Source organism: Anomalospiza imberbis, chromosome 4 (assembly GCF_031753505.1).
Source record: "Anomalospiza imberbis isolate Cuckoo-Finch-1a 21T00152 chromosome 4, ASM3175350v1, whole genome shotgun sequence".
Taxonomy (NCBI): domain Eukaryota; kingdom Metazoa; phylum Chordata; class Aves; order Passeriformes; family Viduidae; genus Anomalospiza; species Anomalospiza imberbis.
In genome coordinates, this window is record NC_089684.1 from 51,007,197 (window position 1) to 51,027,050 (window position 19,854).

Consider the following 19,854-nt stretch of genomic DNA (forward strand, 5'->3'; position numbering starts at 1 on the left):
GAGCTCCCTGGGGTCTGCAGAAGAAAGTCCTTCTGGTCTCTTCCTCCCTTGCCCTCCAGCTCAGCTCTGCAGCTCTCTGTAGCAGATGGCAGAGCCTGATTTGTCCCAGGTAACTGTTCTGTGCCAGCACCTGGAACTGTGCCTGGAGGCTCTGGGCCCTCAGGGCTCTGCCCTTGGACCTGTGCTTCCTTTGCATAGTCATCTTCTCAGATGGTCTCAGGCTACAAGAACAGCTCCTGTCAGTGCTTCAGCAGCCAACCAGGGACGTGGGTTATGGTATAGATTGTCCATACTGTTATCAGTACAGTTCAATAAAGAAGTGTGGAAACCCAGGTTTGCACCCAAATTTCTTTCCTGAGCTTTTAGGTTCTGAATTCACTTTAGTCTGCCTGTAGTGCAACACCAGTATTTTTAAGATAGCTGGAAGGCAGAAGCACATTTGTGAGGACTCTCAAAATGTTCCTTATCACTTCCAAACTGGGGAATGTTAGTTTTACAATGGACCTTTTCATGTGAAATATCTCTGTCATACTTTGTTCCAATAAAGTGTTTCCTCTTGTAACATCCTGCAAGGAGTTCCAAAGAGAAAAAACCTCTGGGCTGCCTGATGGAAAATTCTCACTATCTTTTCATTGCCTGAGAGGGAAATTCCAAAAACCCGTGCTTAGATATTTAGTGGTGTTTCCCTTCCATCTTTATGTCTGTGGGTTGTATCTGTGATTATTTGCACATATATAGCTTGTTTTAGCATGTGCTAGTCTCTGGAGACCCAATTTTTCTACATTATTGAAGCAGTATTTTCCGGATCCACACTGCCTTAGAGATGTGAAAGGGACTTTTTAGCAGTGCTGAGAGATGTCTCTGGGTTTGTTTCTGGCAGGTACAGGTCTAAAGATAGTCTTGAAAAGTCACTTTTTGAGGATAACACTCCTCACAACAACATCCAATGGGCTTCTCAGTCCCCAGGACACAGGCAAAGCAGTCAGGAGAGTGAAAGAAGAAAGCAGGAAAAAATTGCTTTCCTCAGAGAATTTTTCTTGACCATTTGCTAACTGAATGCAAACAGACCAGTGTTTCCCAGCTCTTAATGGATTCACCACAAGCTTCTGCTCTTTTCCCCTGTGTGCTGCAAAGCAGAGACTGTAGCATAGACCATCACAGGCTTTGCTATGAGGCACGCTGTTGAGGAGAAACACCTCCTCATACTCAGCCACATTTCCCAGGTGCCACACTTCACCTGCTACAGCCTTTGCCCATTACTACCCCAACCTGGGCCAGCCAGGAGTGGCCTCTCCTCTCTCAGTCCCTCTACCTGCAAAACCTCATACATCCAGGGCTGAAACCCATCAGCTGTCCCAGCCCTATACTTGTGGCAAACCCTAAGGAAGAGCACGGGGCTGGATACAACAGCAGCAAGGGATTTTCCTTGCCATGGCAAACCTCAGCAGGCTGAGAAGCCACCTTCCTGCTTCTTTCTAGCATGCCCCATTCCTGAAAATCTTCAAGGCCAGGTTGGATGGAACCCTGAACAACCTGATCTAGTGGGTGTCGTCCCTGTCCATGGCAGAAAGGCTGTAACTGGATGACCTGTAAGGTCCTTTTCAACCCAAACCATTCTATGTTTCCCTGACTACCCCCTCAAGCCCAGGGCATTCAGCAGCACAGCTGGAGACATGGTCAGTCCTTGCTTTCTCAGGGCTTATTAAACCTGCAGAGTGTGTGTCTGCTCAGCAGCAGGTGAGAAGCACAGAGGCAAATGCTGACAAAAACAGGCCCAGAGGAACCAATTTCTATAGGAAATGCCAAAAGACTGGAGTGTATGAAGCACAGTTCATGAGCTTTGGTGGGGAGGGGCAGCAATACCTTGCCAGGTGTAGGATTTGGAGAGGTTTCACACTTGAGAGGACAGTGGAAATATGCAGAGCAGCTTCCAAAGAAGAATTAGAGGTAAGCTTAGTCTGTACAATATGGAAGTGAACTTGGAGCACAGCACTAGGGCAGCTGGAGGATCAGCCTGCCCAGGGACAATTGAGCTGCTGAGAGGGCTTGAGGTGTCCAGAGCCTAGCAGTGCCTTGGAGAGAGGTCTGGTAGCTTGGCAGCCATGCTGTTCTGCTCTGAGTTTCAGAAGGAGAGAGAGGTTGAGTTCAAAACTGGTATTTCCTCTGTGGTGCTGCTCCTAAAAGCGTTAAAAAATCTTTCCTGTTTCATTTGGCTGATTTGTTGCTTTTCCTTCCCAGCCCTGTAGTAGTGGCTAGGCTTTGCTCTCACATCTAGGACTGTATGCTAGGCAGGAGACCTGTCAGGTGGGATGTGAGCTCAGAGCAGGGACAGCACCTTCCAGTTTGTTCTAGGTATAGAGATCTTTCTGCTTGGGATCCCTAGAATGTCTCTCTGTGACTGCTTTCAAATTAATCCAGGTGTTATGCTGTACCATGAAAAATGCCGTTCAACAGGAAGGAAATCCCCACAGACCCACACATTTGCTTTTGAGCAAACAAGGACTCCAAAGAGATAGAAATGTAAGTGATGTACTGCATGTAGAGAGTGGGAAGCATTAGAAACACTGGGATTATGTTGCAAATCCTTTTTCAAAGCAGAAGCAGTAGGACACAGCCACATCAGACACATATCATTTTTCCATTCACAAATGCTTTTAGACACTTAATCATAGCCTGTGGCATGTTCACAAGAGGATGTGCATTGGAGCAAATCCTTGGTCCATATGCTCTGGAGCAATCCCCAGTTCCTCCTCTGTTACAGCCAAAAGTGGCATGAGTTTTGGGAAAATCATCTGTCTTGTTATCATTAGGAGGATGGATGTATTCCCTGCCATATAATATAACCAATGCTTTTTTTCATTATTAATGTTTCAATGAGATCGTTACTTCCAAATGCAACACCTTCCTTTAATAATATCAGATTTTCAGAGCTTCTAATCTCTGCACCCAGACAGTATTTTGTTTCAGTCTGTCCTTATCTGCAGCATGAAATTTGTCTTCTATTTCTCTTGCTTGGTAAATCACATTTTTTCATATGCTGCCACAGATGCTCTGCATGGCCAGACTTCATTCTCTTAATTTTTACCTTCAGCCAAGCACTGCTTACATGAGAATTTTGGCTCTTATTTAGTATGGGGACTTACCAAGCAGAGGCATATGCCTGCCACTGGCTCATGCCCCTTCTTTTGAAGCTTTAATAGTTCCTCTGTGAAGTTGTTGTGGGTTTTTTTTTTTTTTGGGGGGGGGTTTTGGGGTTTTTTTGTGTGTGGTTTTTTTTTGTTGTTGTTTTTTTGGTTTTTTTTTTTTTGTAAAGCATCATTTAGTAAGGGCCTGGCAGGTCTGTGATGTGCTTGAGTACCTGGGAGCACAGACAGAATTTTTTCCAGACAAGTGATCCCACCAGAATCCAGCCCTGCTGCCCAAGACAGAGGGAAGGAAGAATCAAGTGGTCAGAAGAAAAGAGTAATTTATTTCTTAGCAAGAGATACATCACTGAACAATAAACTTTCAAATCTAGTAAGCTCTAACAATCTGAGCAAACTTGAACTATGCCAGAGAGTGAGATGCAAAAGGGAGGAGGGAAAGCCAGTCTCTGGGGATGGCATAATGCACGTCTGACATCCTCACCTGACTTTTCAACACAAGGCTACAGGAACACTGCAGCAGATTGCCTGGGGAGGCTGCCTCCTCCCCAGCACAGGATATTTTGAGCAAAAGCCATCCATTAGGAGCAGTTGAAGGTACTGCCATACAGTAGCTGTAGCACAGGAATGACTGCAGGATCTTTTCAGGGCTTTCTTGTACTGTCCTGTCACCCTCCAGCTCTTTCCCACAGAGAGCACTGAGAAGAGGTTTGCCATTTATAAGGGCAGGTGGCCAGTATTTGAGTCTGGTACTTACTCAAAAAATTATTGCTGTCCTCTTGGTTATCAGCCATGGCTCTTCTAACCAGAGTTCTACATTGTGTCTTGTAATACACACACCACCTTCCCTCTGCCAATCCAGGAAGAAGCTGACTTGGAGCCAAGACAAATGAAATGTTCTCTGCTCATTGCCCAAGCTGAGTAAAGCACTGAAAATAAACAAATGTGTGCCTAAAACTGCTTGGATTTACTGTTTTTATATCCCAGGTTAGCTTGGTTCAGTGAAGGATTCTTAGGGACATTTTTAACCTTGGCAATCTTAATGGGAGAAGGATCGTGATGCCTAACACCCTTCCCAGGGGAAGGGAAATCTTAAAAGCTGCTCATGATCAACAGCCCAGCTTCTCACACAGCACTGCATCTGCTTCAGCCAACAGTGGCCTCTGGGGAGTTCAGATCCAATCTCTGCCTGCTGGGCCCAGGTGCAGATAAAGCTACCTTTACCCACCTTATACGCTGCAACTGTTTTGCAGGAAGGTAGTGGAGAGCAAAGCCTGCATTTGGGGAAAAGCTCTTGATGGCTCTAAATAATTTTGCATGTTTGGTAGTACATAAGGCTGTTTATGTCTTTATGACAAGAAAGTGCTTACAATTATAAAACTTCTAGTAAAGGAATTCATAATCTTCCTGTGCTCATCAGAGTATGGCTCTCAACAAAAGCTTCCCCTAAAAAGGAACCTGCAAGCCAAGGTGATCTTGCTGCTGCCTAGAATGAGGAGATCCTATTGACTGAGGCAAGAAGTGAGATCTTCTCAGTGTGCAGACTTGTCTGGTAAGACATCGTGGGTTGACCCTCATCGGATGCCAAGTTCCCACCAAAGTCACTTTAGCACTCCCCCTCCTCAACTGGATGGAGGAGAGAAATCCTAAAAAAAGGTTTGTGGGTTGACATAAGGACAGGAAGGATCACTCACCCATTGGTGTCATGGGAATAACAGACTCAACTTGGGAAGAATTCTTATACTATCAATTAGATCATAGTAGCATAATAAGAAATAAAAACTAAATCTTAAGACACCTTCCTCACATCTCACCCTTCTTGCTGGGTTTAACTGCACTCCTGATTTTCCCTATATCCTCCATCCACCTTGGAGCTGGCTGGCATTGGCTCTGTCAGACATGGGAAAAGCTTCCGGCAGCTTCTCACAGAAGCCACCCCTGTAGCATCCCCACTTGCACACCTTGCACACATGAGCACCTTGCACATAAACCTGCTCCACCAGGCAAATGGGGGAAGCAGAGCTCTGTCCTGGCAGCACATGTGGGCACTGAAGGGATTTGGTACACTGTGATGGGCACTGCTGGGAGCCAGACTTTAATGCAGAGCAGTGTGGTGCTGTGTGGAGCTGAAACAACCCCTGTGGGACAATGGCAACTAAAGTGCCCTTCCAGGATCAGTCACCATCACCGCTTCGTCCAGGTAGGAGGGGCAGCGTTCTGCGCACAGCGTGGACAAGGCTGGCGAGGAAACACAAGAGGGAGCACAGAACAGTGTTTAATAATGAACATATGGCTCTCAAAGCACAGGCTGAGAGGCTGATTTATCGACACTGAGACAATAGACTATTGTGCTGTGTCACAGGGACCATTCCACTGGCTCTATTCATTCCTACAGATATATGAACTGCCCATCTCTTATAAATGATCTCCTCCTGTCTTAGGTTGTTGCTTTCTCACTTCTTTTCTCTCCTGCTCTTCCTGGAGGGTACTTTTGAGCTGTAATATATAAATATTTGACATGAGTGCAATTTTTTTTTTTCTTTGGCTGTGGTCAATGGCAGTATGTAAGAGTGTTGTCTAAGAGGGATTCTTCTACTTGTAGCAAAACCAGATCCTCTCACTACAGTTTGTTCTGCTCTTTCATATTCTGGCAGGTAATGTGACCGGGCAATCAATGGAAATTACTACTGCCTGAAGACTAAGACATCAGATACTCCACTGCAACCTGCTCTTCCCAGGTTCTTTATTAATGGTGCCACTAAATATTAGTGAAGCCTTGAAAATCCCTCAGGAAAATTGAATCTGCATTGTTATTGTGTAAATAGGAAAACAAAGGCATAGTCAAGTCCCAACACAAATTATGAACTGTGATTCTGGGACACTGCAGTTCTTTGGCTTCCCAGTGTCGATGCCAAGGGCCCCATTCTCTTGTATTGTGAGATCTGTGTTCCCCACCAATGTAGAGTGGAAGAGAATTGGTGTTTGAGAATAGGAGGAAGCATTTGCTATCTCTGCTCTACTTCCATTTCCTTTGGCCCAAATAGTGCTGTGAAGTACAAGACTGGAAGAGGGAAAAGTATGTTATAAAAGCAGTCAAAACTTAGCATTCAACTAAGGAAATGTCGGCACTAACAGTGCTTGTGCAGTGTTAATTCAGGCCCCTCCATGCACATGCATTTGAAGACAGATGTTGCACACATCATTTCCTCTAGTCCCTCACCTCATTTAGTACCCAGAAAGGATGATGCTTAATTAGTGAGCAGTTAGTCAATAATCTCTTCTATCCTTACTTTTGTGGAAGGGTCCTATGTCTTATTTAATACCCATCTTTAAATCCTGCTCTGAATACAGCATTACTTACTTTCTCCTGGGCACGTCTTTGGAGCTCTTTGTTGTTTGGGTACTTCAAAAATACAAGTTCTTGTTGTCACAGCCAGCAAGTTAATTAGTGAGACCAAACCCCTTGTACCAGGGAGGGAACCAAGGCACACACTGGAATGTTCAGTGGAAAGACACTGGAATTTTTAAATTGGAATGTTCAGTGGAAAGACACTGAGATGTTGGAATATAACAAGAGAACAACAGAGCTGGGGGAGGGTCTGGAGCACAAATCTGATGAGGAGCACCTGAGGGAGCTTGGAGGCATTTTATCTGAAGAAAAGGAGGCTCAGGAGAAACCTTATCACTCTCTATAACTACCTGAAAGGAGGCTGTAGCCAGGTGGAGGTCAGCCTATTCTGCCAGACATCAAGTAATAGAACAAGAGGAAAAGGCCCTAATTTGCGCCAGGAGTGGTTAAGATGGGATATTAGGAAAAAAATTCTTTGCTCAAAGAGTGGTCAAGCATTGGAGCAGACTGCTCAGGGAGGTAGCATAATCACCATCCCTAGAAGCATTCAAAATAAGTGTAGATGTGTTAGGGACATGGTTTAATGGTGGACTTGGCAATGCTGGGTTAGTGGTTGGATTGGATGATATTAGGGGGCTTTTCGAACCTTAATTATTCTATGATACCAATGACTGTTTCCTTTGTTTCTAACTGCTTGATCCAAGCTTACGGCAGAATGACTTCAGTTTAGGATTACCACTGTTCAGGTCCTTCCCTACAAAACAGCCATGGAGGCCTCCCTGCTGTTTCCTGTGTATGAGCTGGGGGGATGCTGTGCTGGAGCTCTGAGCCTTGGCACTCAGTAGTGACAGGTAGACCAGGCTAGTTAAACATGGAGCAAACCCAACAGATCTGCTCTGGCAGGTCCAGCCAGACAGAGCAGGAGAATGTCTAAACCCTGCTGGCAGAGCTGCCTGGGCAGGCTGTGAGCCAGCAGCCAGGGCTCGGACATGAGCTCTGTGGTGGGCAGGAGACCGGACACATGGTGCCGAGCCCACTCTGGGGGCTGATCTTTCAGAGCGGTACAGGCAAAGCTAATACAGCCTTGGCCTCAGGTTTTCAGGATTAAAGGCAGCATTGGCGCTGCTGGAGCCAAGAGGAAGTGTCAGTCTTCAGAAAGTGTCACCCAAAAACTGCAGGCCAGTTTCAGAAATAATCTGCAAGCAATTTGTCCACGATCATATGGGAAACCTGTGGCAGGCTGGAAATATGATACAAACATCCATCTCCCAGCCCAGTGTTTTAATAACAAAGCTGTACTTCCCAGATACTCACCTACTTTGTTATTTTTTCCTCTATCAGAAACATTCTTTATACGTGTCTATTTTCTTTTCCACAACAGCTTTACAAGGGTGAATCTCTGTTACAGACCATTTTTTTCACACGGAATACTGACGGTATTCTAATGAATTTTGTTTGTAGAGCCCTGTGAAAATATTTTTGACTATTAGCATTCAAGCACTCCAAATACATTTGCTAGCCTGCAAGAACATCAAGCGGTGACAAATTGATTCACCGGTGAATGCAATGTAGAGGGACCTGCAGCTAAAATGCAGTATTAGCATTTTAGGAACCACAATCCAAGGGGAAAAATGCTATAGTGTGTTGCATTAAAAAATATAAGTGAGCTGGGGTAAACAGAAATGCTATTCTGTGAGGTGATGCTTAGGGAATATCTAATCAAACCTTTCTGCTTTGTGGAATTAATACTTCCAGGCAAAAAATGGATTCCTTTGAAACTTTTTAGTCTCTTAAATCTTCTTGTTAGTGTTCTTCTGTGCAAGTTAGACAAGACTTAGGCAGCTAATTTTGAATGGTGCTTAATTTTTGCAGAAACTCTGGATACCTGGTGACTCAGGGGGTGAGGTCAGTGAAAGGATCAGTCCAAGCCATTGTCCACGAGATGGTAAGGCCAGAGAATTGTGGTGGTTCTTAACCAAGTTAGTCAAAGCTTGATATACATCAAAGAAGATCACACTTCCCCCCACACTTCAATAACCAAAAAAAGAAATGCAGTTAGCTGAAAAGGTTCTTGTGAGAAGCCCTGTTTAGCCACTCGTTACTGTGTTTCTTTACCTGCATGCCACCGAGATAGTTTAAGAGCAAAGTCATCCTCTCCACAGGGTGCAGCGCTCTATTGGCTATTTTAAGACACAGAGGCAGCAGGAGAGGAAGGACTACTGATGATTTGAGAAATGATAATCACTGTGCAAGGGCAAGATGCACAAGCGCCAGTGACTCAGAAAATTGTGTGCCAGCCAGAGGGAGGACTGCGGGATGAAAGGGTGGTGGAGGAACAACCTCTGCACAGCCCAGGCTCAGGAAGCTGCTGTTCCTTTCAGGCACAAGTGTGCTGTGGTGACTCAGTTCAAAGCTACATCAGCCAATTGTGAGATATTTCTGAGTAGTGAATTGTGCACAACTTATTCCTTCCAAAGCCTGCATCCACCTCTTTGAAATCACATTGCAGATATTTTTCTGGTGCCAGAGTTGTGATTTAAGGACAGGTTCTGTTTTTGTGGCAGCGGATAATAAGGGTCATTTCTGGAGAGTTGTTTGTGTAAGCTGCAGCAGTGAATTAATGATTAGATGGGGGAGAGCAAGCTAAAAAACCAAATAGTTAAACCTGTGAATATATTTTGGACCCCTGATTCTTCCTGAATTAACGCTGGTTACAAGCACCTAAAGTAGCAGGAGACAAGTCTGGTGAAATAACTATGCATGGGAAGTCTCCAAGACCATAGAGGGAACATAGCCAGGGTACCTAACTTGGACATCTGAGGTCTGGTATGATGCCATGAGATGGAGAATGTGAGGTCAAGAGGACCCAGATGTCATTCCCTGATGAGGTGAAGGTGGGTCTCTGTGTCATTACAGAACACAGAAGCCTTTGCAGAAAATGTCAGAGAAAATCTTTAGGAATTCAGATGAACAACTGCAGAGATGTTTGGGAAGTGCAGCAATACTTTCAATAATTCATAAACAGTCTATTGCTAAAATATAGAGGCAGAGACAAAGATGATGAAAAACAAACCCACAGGCTGAAAAATGTTTTCCAGCACTATGAAACACATGGTGTCCTTTCAGCAGCAGAGCATGGACCACTTCAATAGTACCCAAAAAAGTCAATTGCCTAATTCTCCTGTGCAATTCCTCATCCCAGTGGGGGCCTTGCCCCAGGTTCTTCACATCTCCCAGGTCCTGTCATTATTAGCAGTATTTGTGGCTTCTGGATCTCAGGATGAATTTGAAGGCTAGTGAGACCCCATGGCTTCTTCATCAGTCTTTCAGCCAGACAGGGACCAACTGGCCTTGTCACTGGTATGAGCCTTTGTCATTGCACCCAGCAAAACACAACACTAAAACATGAAGGGCTTTCAAAAAGAATACTTGGGGGTTTTATTGACATATTGTCCACAGGGAAGTGGGAGAGAGAGATTTGGAAGAAATGTTAGAGAAGTGTTAAGAAGCTGTCAGTGTAATGCTGTCATGTGTTAATTAATGCAGGGGAGAAGATGATTATACTGAAATTATACAAATAGCCTTATCTCAGGTTAGCAGCAATTGACTGGCGTTTAAATCATTCACCAGAATTAATTAAACATTGCATCCAAATGCCTCAGAAATTATCATGGTGCAAATCATCCCAGAACAATAGCAAGCCTCACCATTACTTGGTATGAGTTGGTTTACTCCACTGACTTCAAAATACCTTATCAAACTAGTCAAGCAATAGGAAACAATAATCAAAGGACTTATTTCAACCACTGAACAATTCCAGCAGCAGCTCAGAAGAAGAGAGGATATTGTTATCAATCTCCCCAGAACAATGTCTCAGGGCTAACTCATGTTATCAGACCAAAAGCCGTTACAAAGAAAAAAAAGATATCACAACCTGAGGGGCTGCCTTTCTGCTCCTGGCCTCCAGAAACAGACCAGATTTACTACTTTATTCTGAGGCAAACTTAGCCACCATCTTCCCATCCACAGTAGGCCTGTGGATATTTCCCCATATGGTTATAGAATCCAGGGAAAATCAACCTCATCCACTCCAGGAGCAGGTGGGTGGACTTAGTTTGAGGTGAGGCTGTCAGATCACTAAGACAACATAAGTCACAAAGTTTTTTGAGACATCTGGGCTTCAGTGAGCTTTGGAGATCCCTCAACTTCTGGGGGGACAAAAAAGGTTCTCCAACATTGGTGGGATTACTCAGGGTGGAGAGCTGTATGTGTGGGAACGTGAACAATCCAGGAAAGGAGCACTTGTTCCATCCTGCTGCCCACTTCCCTTCTTAAACACCAGGAAGATAAGTGAGCAGAAAATTCTTAATCTTACTAGTTAATCTGAAAAGCTTCCTGTAGCTGTAAAAGTAATTCCAAACTGCAGATGTTCACAGCTTGTAAATCTTCTGACTGCGTGCAAACCTAAGTAAAAGCACAGGAAACCCATGCACCCATCACCAGTGAATAAATTCAATTAACATCTAGCTTGTTAGTCGAGTCCTTATGCTAAAAACCTGTCAAACACTCATCCCAGCAGAGGCAGAGGTGCTTTTTGAAGTGACCCTGTGAGCCACCAGCCGAGCTCATCAGCTCAAATAACCAAAGCCTTCAATCCTCTGCCCACCACATCACAAGCATGCCCTTCTCAGCTCATTTGATTGCTTTGCTGGACTTTTTGACATAAGCTGCCTCTCTCCAGCTACATTTTCTTCAGCAGGGCCTAGGGACTCTCCTGTGACAACTGATGATAAGGTGAATTTGTTCTACACAAATTACAGTTGCTGTTTCTCCCTTCCCTGGGGAGAGCAGTGATTATTTCCCTCTCAGGAGCTGTGCTGGGTTTCTGGCATTTGCACTGTCTGGCATGTAACTGGGAGATGGTGCAAACCTGTGTGACTTCCAGTACATCTCTTGGCTGCTGGACTCCCAGGTACTGGCCCCCATTCCTGTGGGTCTGGTCCTCAGGATATTGCAGGATAAGCAACAGCCATCAGTCAGTTAATGTCTCTTTTATTTTTTTTTTTTTTTTTTTTTTTTTTTTTTTTTTTTTTTGTTGTTGTTACTCTGCAAACAGTGTATTAAAAACAATTTGAGTCAAGGAGGAAAGTCAGGATTACAATGACTTATTTTCTGATACAGGGCATATCCATGGCCGCCATCTGGCTGGATTCTCTCTGAAGGTGCTTTAGTTTCCCTCTCCTAGTGCTCAGTGCTTGTGCTGGGCAGTATTTTAGCATCATGGTTTACTCCCTGCAAAGGGTACATGGATTGTTTGCAAGCTGAGAAGCTTTCCTCCTCCTGCAGTGGGGTTCCCCAGGCACTCCCTCTGCAAGTCACCCTCCTGGGGGCTGCCTGGGGAAACCAGGCCCCTTTGCAGTGCTACAGGTGTCTGCAATGCAACAGGGGACATTGTAGGGCCACTGTCACCTCCTAGCACTCACACCTCTGAGGTGTCTTTACTCATGGCCACGTATCCAGCTCTCCAGTGTACTCAGACCTGGAGTCACACCCAGGGTCTGCCCTACAGGCAGTCAGGCAGAGCAGCAGGGCAGCTGCTGCCACACTGCTGCATTTCAGAGGCACAGGGAGCAGCCAGGGCTCTGTCAGCCCATGTGTGCATGTCAAAGTCAACACAGGAAGGCAGCCCTAAGGGAAAAACAACCTTCCTCTTCACCATTCACCTTTGTCACCTCTTCTGCAAGTGATCAAATTCCCAGCTTTGCTCTGGAAAACTTCCAAAACTCCCCTAATCTCTGCGAGTTTTCTGTCTACCTTTTCCTATCTTTGTGGTGGTTGGCAATTTTCTCATTCAGTTATGAAAAAATGATCCTAATATGCAAGGGGCACCTATAGAAACAACAGCAATAAAAAAGATGCTTTATGCTTAAGGAAGTGACAGCCATAATCTGGTTGGGGAAAAATGCAAAATTTTAATTTCTATGTGAGTGGCACACAGAGAAGTACATGGTTTTCACGTGTGTTCAAGGAACCAACACATTTCTGATGTTATTACACAATTAGTCATAAACAGCAGCAGTCAGCAGTGCCAGGAGGTTTAGAAAAAGGAAATGTGATATGTAGATGGCTACAGTTCAGAATAATGCACCAGACAAGATTATTAAAAAAACCCCATAGGTACCCAAAAATGGAATAGAGAAATTAGTAGATAAAGCCACAAGATCATCTAAAATGGAACCAGGTAGGAAAATTGATGAGATCAAATCCCTCTGAAAATGCTTTTGTTTTGGTGCATGCAACTCACTTACCAGGAAGACAAGATTTATGCAGCAGCCACTGCCCAGCCTGATGAAGGATACCCAGGAGCATTTCTAACCTCCTAAAATATAGCAGAGCACAAGCCCTTATCCCTACTCAATGGGTATGATGCAAGTCTGACTGCAAGCCTTGGTCTGGCCTGTCATTTCTGTATCCATAATGTGAACAGTGCCTCTTGTTTTGCTTATACTGTAGACTGCTGCAATTCTTTTCATCAGATGCCAGCCCTTGGTAAATCTCATTTTGGTTTGGGGGCTTTTTTTTTGTAGCTGAAAAACTGGAAGTAAATTGGATTTTGTGTTTGCTCTGAAAGCTCTCCAAATGTTCATGTAAAGGAAAAATCTTTGTCCTCTAGACTCCTATGGCAAATAAAATTTAGCTTTTTAAAATTCATGGTAGGACAACGGAGTAAAGGAACAGTAAATCTTGTTTCCGTTGATACTGGTTAGAAGGAGATGCTGTGATGCCAATTGTATTTCTTGTGCCCTGCAAGGCCTGCTGGTCTTCTGCAGTGTGAGTGGGGCTGAATGATGTGGGGAGTCCTGGATGGAGCTTGAATACCTGAGTTTCTCTTACACCTGTCCTAAGCTACACAAAGAGCAAAAGCAAGGTCTGTTTTCAGCTTTGGTCTTTCTTTTGACCCAGGCTGGGTATTGGGGTCAGGCATCTGTCCTTGACAGGAAAGTGCTGTGGTGGATTTTGCCAGCAGTCAGTGGTGAGCAGCAGTGCTAAAGGTTTCCATGTCCATGAGGTTCAAGCCTCTCTCAATAGGATGGATGCAGCATCTGTCAATGAAAGAGGATTACTTTGAAAACACTTCTTTGCTGTTGATTCACTTTTATCTCTTTTGCAAAATACTTAACTTACCATACTGCCTTCATTAATTTATACAGAAACAATTATTTATAATTATTTTATGAGAGGGGGAGAAGGAAAAGAGAGTCTCTGCACTCAGAATTTCCAGCAATTTTTCACCTGTCTGCTCAAAAATTGCAGGGAGCTGTACAAAGTCCTCAGTAGCTTGGCCATGGGCAGACTCTTTGGACCAGGCTTTGCTGAAGTTTCTCCTACAAGTAACCCCAGAGGATGTCATCATGGACATGTACAGCAAAAGTTATTTAAGTTCCTATCTCTGCCTCTGGGTGTTTCCTGTCTCAGGAGTGGGGATGGAATAAGCTTACATCAGTTTCTCTTCATCAAACATGGAAGCAGCCCTGTGAATGTAGCATGCAAATATTCCTCTTTACATGACTTCTGCTACAAGGAAAAAAAAACAGCACTCATGACATCTTGTCAGGGTCCATAATGTTGCCTGACCTTTCACTTCAAGTACCCTCTTCAGATTTTTAAGACTGTGTGAGAAAAGTTTCTTTCATCAAGATACTTGGAAATTGTTAAGTGTTGAAATCACTGGAAGTCTTTTTGTTGGCTTAAGAGGAAGGCTGGTTGGTTACCTGTGATCCTGCATGTGGGACAGCTCTTCCATCAAGCATCACAGGCTTAGATCCCATTGAAAAGATTCTAAAGTCTTCAGGAGCAACCAGCAGGTGAACAAGCAGCTTTCTGACCTTGCAGGTATTCGAGTGGCTCTATGTCCCTGAGAAGCTCTGGCCAGCAGCTTTGTTTCAGTTCTGTGGTGTGTTACCAGGCAGGAGGAGGCACAGGATGGATGCACCCTCTGACACAGTTCAGTCTGTTGACAGGTGGAGAAGTTCCTGCTTTCCAAAATGCAGGGAAGAGCACACAAAGTCTTGTTCATATCTCCAGCTTTCTTTGATGCATCTGAGAAGAGACAGAAAGTTGCCTTTTCTGGGATTTACTTCCAACAACCATTAATGGCAGTTTGGATTCAGCCTTCCTTGGTTTCCCTTCCTCAGAGCTTTCCAATGTGCTGCCCAACACATCTGGCATTTTCTATAGTTTTAGGCAGAGACATGCCTTGGAGGAAGATGTTTTAAGAACAGCTTCCCTGTTTTTTCTATCTGTAGCAATAAATCCTGTTCACAGGATAACGTGGTGCCCGCTAAGTGCAGACCATTCTGGAACAGCAGTTTGCTGCAGCCTACAAATAAAATTGATTACTTCAGTTATTTTAAGGTATTTCCAGTTGCAGTTATTCCTCAACAACATGGATGGATATTTTTCCAAACTAGGACACAGCTGGTTTATATTATAGCTGCACTCACAGCATCTGAGAAGGAGTCAGATGAGTCATCCCAAGAACCTTTCAGATGTGGGGTGGGAAATCTATTCATGTATTATCAGAAGCTGATCCCATATCCAGCAGTCTGTTACACAGAGCAGATAAGCAATGGATCTGGTGAGAAAAGCTCTGCTTCTGATGCCCTTTCTCTCTTTCCAAAGAGGAAAAAAAAAAAGATAGAGCCAAGATTGACTGTTCACAGAGGAGATATTTGGTGTGTCGCAGGGAGGAACACGACACAAAGTTAAATCAAACTTCCAGCAAAACCAGCAGCAGGATTTTGAATCATGTCTGTGGGGGTTGGAAGGGTTAGTGTGGGTACTGACAGGGCTGGGTGCTTTTGGGATGTCTGTGTCACACCCTGCAGGGGTGACACACCACCTACCTGGCTTTGGGCACCAGAAGCCTGCTGGGCAGGAGGAAGTGTGAGGCCACCCTGACCAGCCCTGAACTCAGCCTCCAGCAAAGAGGGAGATGCAATGGCCACAAATGAGCACTGGAAACCTGGCTGGTGACTTTGGCCCTCAGTTGAAAGCCACCAGAGAATGTCACTATCATAGAAATTCATGCATATAACCTGTAAATAAGAAATTCCCTGTGGCTGCCATATCCTTCACGTAGGGAGGGGATTTTTACAGGCCTGTCACTGACTGACTGCAAAGCCTTGGGGGAAGAGCTGTGAAGAGCTTGTTAGTGGGCACTGCCTCCTTCAGGAAGTGAATGAGAGGCTGAGTGGGACATAATGTAAAGGCAACCAGATGAGAGTCTCAATGCTGCTCATGTGTTACGGCTACTGTCCACTGCCTGTCAGAACGTGGCTGATAGAAAAAGGGCTTGGCACACTAACAAGAGAAATGCCACGTTATAAAAACACAGTCCTCAGCTTGTCTGTGTTCAGAGGAGAACAGGTCTCTTGTAGAGGATGTAAATGGCAAGCTCCCATCCCTCAAGGGAACCATGTGTGCCCCTCTGTGCAGAAATCTCTTGGTCACTGCTGGCCTAGGTGAAAGCAGCAAAAGTTCAGCAGGGACCAGAGCAAAGGAAGCCTCCATGGTTCATGTGTACAGCAAAGCCAGAGGATGGAGACTCTTCTACATGGTGTTGCAGCATGACAGAAGTGGAGGTAGTCTAGCACATCTTCCATTACAGCTCCCCGGGAGACTGATTGGAAAAAGGGACTGGAGGAATCACCTTCCTGACATTATATCCTTCTGCATTGTGGAATCTGTATTCTCTGGTCCAATGGAAGAAGGTCACCGTTCTTGGTATATTATTTAAAAGTCCTTATTTTACCGGATATTTTTATCACACATTACCAATTTTTTAGGCTTCAGAACTTTGAATTTTTATCAGCTCTGATCTGCTTTCCCTCTCTTTTTCTGTCATATGGTGCTTTTCTATTTCTAATTGAAGCCTTCACTTTGCCACAGAAACTGGAAGGGATTTTAGCCAATGTTGTCTTCTCTATTGATTGTGGGAATGTGATTATTTTGATGTGAAAAATTGTTGCTTTCCATTAGCCTTCTGTCTTTGCCTTTCCTCCTGTTTGCTTATAATTTGTTTTTAATTTTCTTAGTCTGGAGGAACTAGCCCTTCTGAATCATCACACTTGTGTGTCATTTATTAAGTGGGATTGTCCTCTTTCCCCTATTAAGCAGTGAGACTGTCACTCAGTGTCTGAGGTTTTGCAATGTGCATAAAACCCCAGGACCTAAATCTCTCCCTGGATGTCAGCAGCACCTTTCTACTCCCCTCTTAACTGTGGTCAGACTTGTAACTGAAGTCTTATGGTTTTCATGTCTGAGCTAAGGTGAAGGTCTGCACAAACATTTCTTAGCTTGAAATTACCTAAGAGGTGTCGTAACCATGGGGAAAATGTTTATTTACTAATTTCAGCCCTAGGAAACTGATACCAGCTCACAGGTGAGGATATTCACAGGATGCTGCAGCTCCTGAGGAACTTTTGGGCCCTGCACAGGCCCTGCATAAACAGAGGCTGCCTAATTTCACAGCCACTGTTTTTCAACCCTCCTGTACCCTCAGGGGCAGAGAGTTTCTTAGTGTTAGAAGATGTAATATGGTCTGTGGGCAGAGCAATTATCCCAAGGCAGAACTGTGTAGTCGGAGCAAAGAAGCTTTATCAGGAATCTGCAGAGTTTCTCCCTTGGCTTTGTGCCCAGGGATGTGGTGCTGTCCCCACTCTTCTCATCCAGGACAGCTGAGGGTCAGGCAAAGGTTCTAAATGCATCTGCAGTTTACACATAAGAAAACCCTAAACACATCTGCAGACAGCCAACACTGAAGGTCAAGCACAGAACAAGGGGAGTCTTGCTCAGAGCTGGCCCTGTGGCCACTGAGGGAGGCTTGGCAGTGCAGAAGGCCCTCCAAATGACCAACTGGACATGAAGGGGGCACAGATCCTGCAAACAGATTGAGGCTTATGTAGCAAGCAGCCAGGTCTGAGCTTGACCCAAGGCTGCTGGAAGTGGGAAGGGTTCCACAGCATCTGCCCATGGCACCACTGGCAGCACACTGGAGCTGGCAGAGGTATCACAATCCTCCCCTTGACAGGCAGGGATGCTGGGCAGAGCAGGAACAGGAACAAACAAGGTCTCACCAGCTCTTATTATTCTCACAAAACATCATGTCAACCTGTGGTTTTGCAGCCAGCATTGGCTGTAGGGCCACAGTGCTGCTGGCACACAGGTGAAGAGGGGTTGTGCACCCAGGATTTCAGAAAAGACAGTGGCTGAAGGCCAGTCACACTCTGGCAGTGAGTGCTTGGCTAGACTTTCAGACAAGCTGCAAATGTTTCAGTCAGGCTGAAGTTACAAAGAATGAACTGGGGGGCAAAATCCTGGCATATTGTGAATGTCTTGATATATAATGTCTGCAAGCTCTTAATAAAATCCCTGCTAAGGAGATGATGAGGAGTGGAAACAGCATGGGCATTGCTGTTCATCTCATTATTTAGACATATAAATGCCTCATGGTGCCATTGACTGTGCTTACACAGCCTCATTTTTGAGGTAATTAGTTGTTGGATTAAACACAAATCAACTGTGATCTCTCTCAATAGGAGAGGAAGGGAAGATCTTTGCATGGCCACAGAGAAAGTAGGACCGAACAGGAACAAAGGAGTTGTCCTGTCAGCAGAGCAGACCTGCTGGAAAAATTATTGTTTCAGAGAGGAGAAAATTTTCATATCTTTCTTCCTTTTGGGAAGATATGAAACATACCAAGGTTTGCAAGAACCTTGAACTATTATTGTGGATACTTTTAACAAAAACATTATTGCAAAGTCTGATTTACTAAATGCTTACTGTGTTAATAGACAAATCTGTGGCTAAATAAACATTTTTTTATGCAAAAAGGAAAATAATCTTAGTAGCTCTTTATTTTTTTTTATATAACTCTTTTGTTTCCCCAAGAAAAATAATGAAATTCCCTGAATGCTGGCCAGTTCCACTTGGGCAGGACTATGGGAGGCTGAGACTGGAAGCTGCAGGAATAAGTCACCTGCTTAGTCACACTGCTAGGCAAGTGTCACTGCCATGAGAGGATGAGCAGGGGCATATGGATAAATGCCATTATATACTGAGTAGCAAAATGAAGGACACACTGTAAGGAGAGCAGAAAAATGTTTATTTTGGAAGGGATGTGAATTTTCCAGTACAGAAGCAAAGAACACAGAAAATTCAGTCAAATGCCTGATATCTGCATCATCATTGCATTTTAAATACTTTTGTACATTGTCTCTGGAGTGGAACAAAACTGAGCTAGATCCAAAGATGAAAAAAACAGTATGTAAGGTCCTGTGCCATTTCCCACAGAGAATCATAGAATCACAGAATTGTTATGGTTGGAAGGGATCTTAAAGATCACCTTGTTCCAACCCCTCTGCCATGGGCAGGGACACCTTCCACTAGAGCAGGCTCTCAGAGCCCCATCCAACCTGGCCTTGAACACTTTAAAAGATGAGGTATCTGCAGCTTCTTTGGGCAACCTGTTCCAGTGTCTCACCACCCTCACAGTAAAGTATTTCTTCCTAATACCCGATCTAAACATTCCTTCTTTCAGTTTAAAGCCATTCCCCCTTGTCCTATCACTACATGCCCTTCTGAAAAGTTCTTGTCCAGCTCTCTCATAGCTCCCTGGTAGTGATCACATCTCAGCTTATCTCTGATGATAACTCTGTTATAGCAAATGCACCATCTCTGCTGTGAAACTACTTGCATTTGTCAAGTGAAAGATGCTTGTGTCCTCTCACCTTACAGATTAGGTAAAGGAGTTTGGTGAGTAAAGAAACAAGTGATTTATAAATGTTTGGTTTGTGTTATTTTTCTTCAACTCAGTATCTGGGTAAAGGAGTTTGAACTTTGTATATCTTTGAAGGTCAGTTCTGAGGATAAATCTGCAAATTAGATAAAAATACAACTTCATCATTACTGCAGCAACCAATGTACACTGTTACATTAGCAGAGAGGGGTTTCTGCTTCATTTTTTCCTTCAGGGAGCTACATTGTAGACATAAAAGTTAATATTCCCAGCCTGGGAGTTGACTAGGGGCTATGTGAGGGTGAAAGCTCTGTGGTTGCAAACTGGGTCTTCTAAAATGTAATTAAATCAGGTTTTTTGAGCTTCACTGTATTGCACAAAAGCATGACAAGCAAAGGGAAAGTTTAACAGTCAGAGAAGCTAGAGAAGTAATGAGATTTGAAAGCTAAATTTGAATAGAACAATGGATCAGAATAGAATGGATCAGAAAGGTGCCTTGAAATGTAAAGAATTAGTTTGCTTCTTGGTTCACTTAAAGTAAAAAATGTGTTCTTTCCCCCAGA

At 44.2% G+C, this 19,854-nt stretch overlaps 1 long non-coding RNA gene across 7 annotated transcripts in view; it reads left to right on the plus strand.

The window, feature by feature from the left end:
* LOC137472940 (uncharacterized) overlaps window positions 1-19,854 on the plus strand; it is a 59,555-nt gene that overhangs the window by 6,988 nt on the left and 32,713 nt on the right. The window contains exon 3 of one of the 7 annotated variants that reach the window (XR_010998503.1): window positions 18,445-18,570. The exons of 5 other annotated variants lie outside the window; for them this stretch is intronic. This is a non-coding gene — a long non-coding RNA (uncharacterized lncRNA). Of the gene's footprint in view, window positions 1-18,092; window positions 18,257-18,444; window positions 18,571-19,854 lie in introns of those variants that run through there. One more of the 7 variants, XR_010998502.1, reaches the window with a different exon arrangement.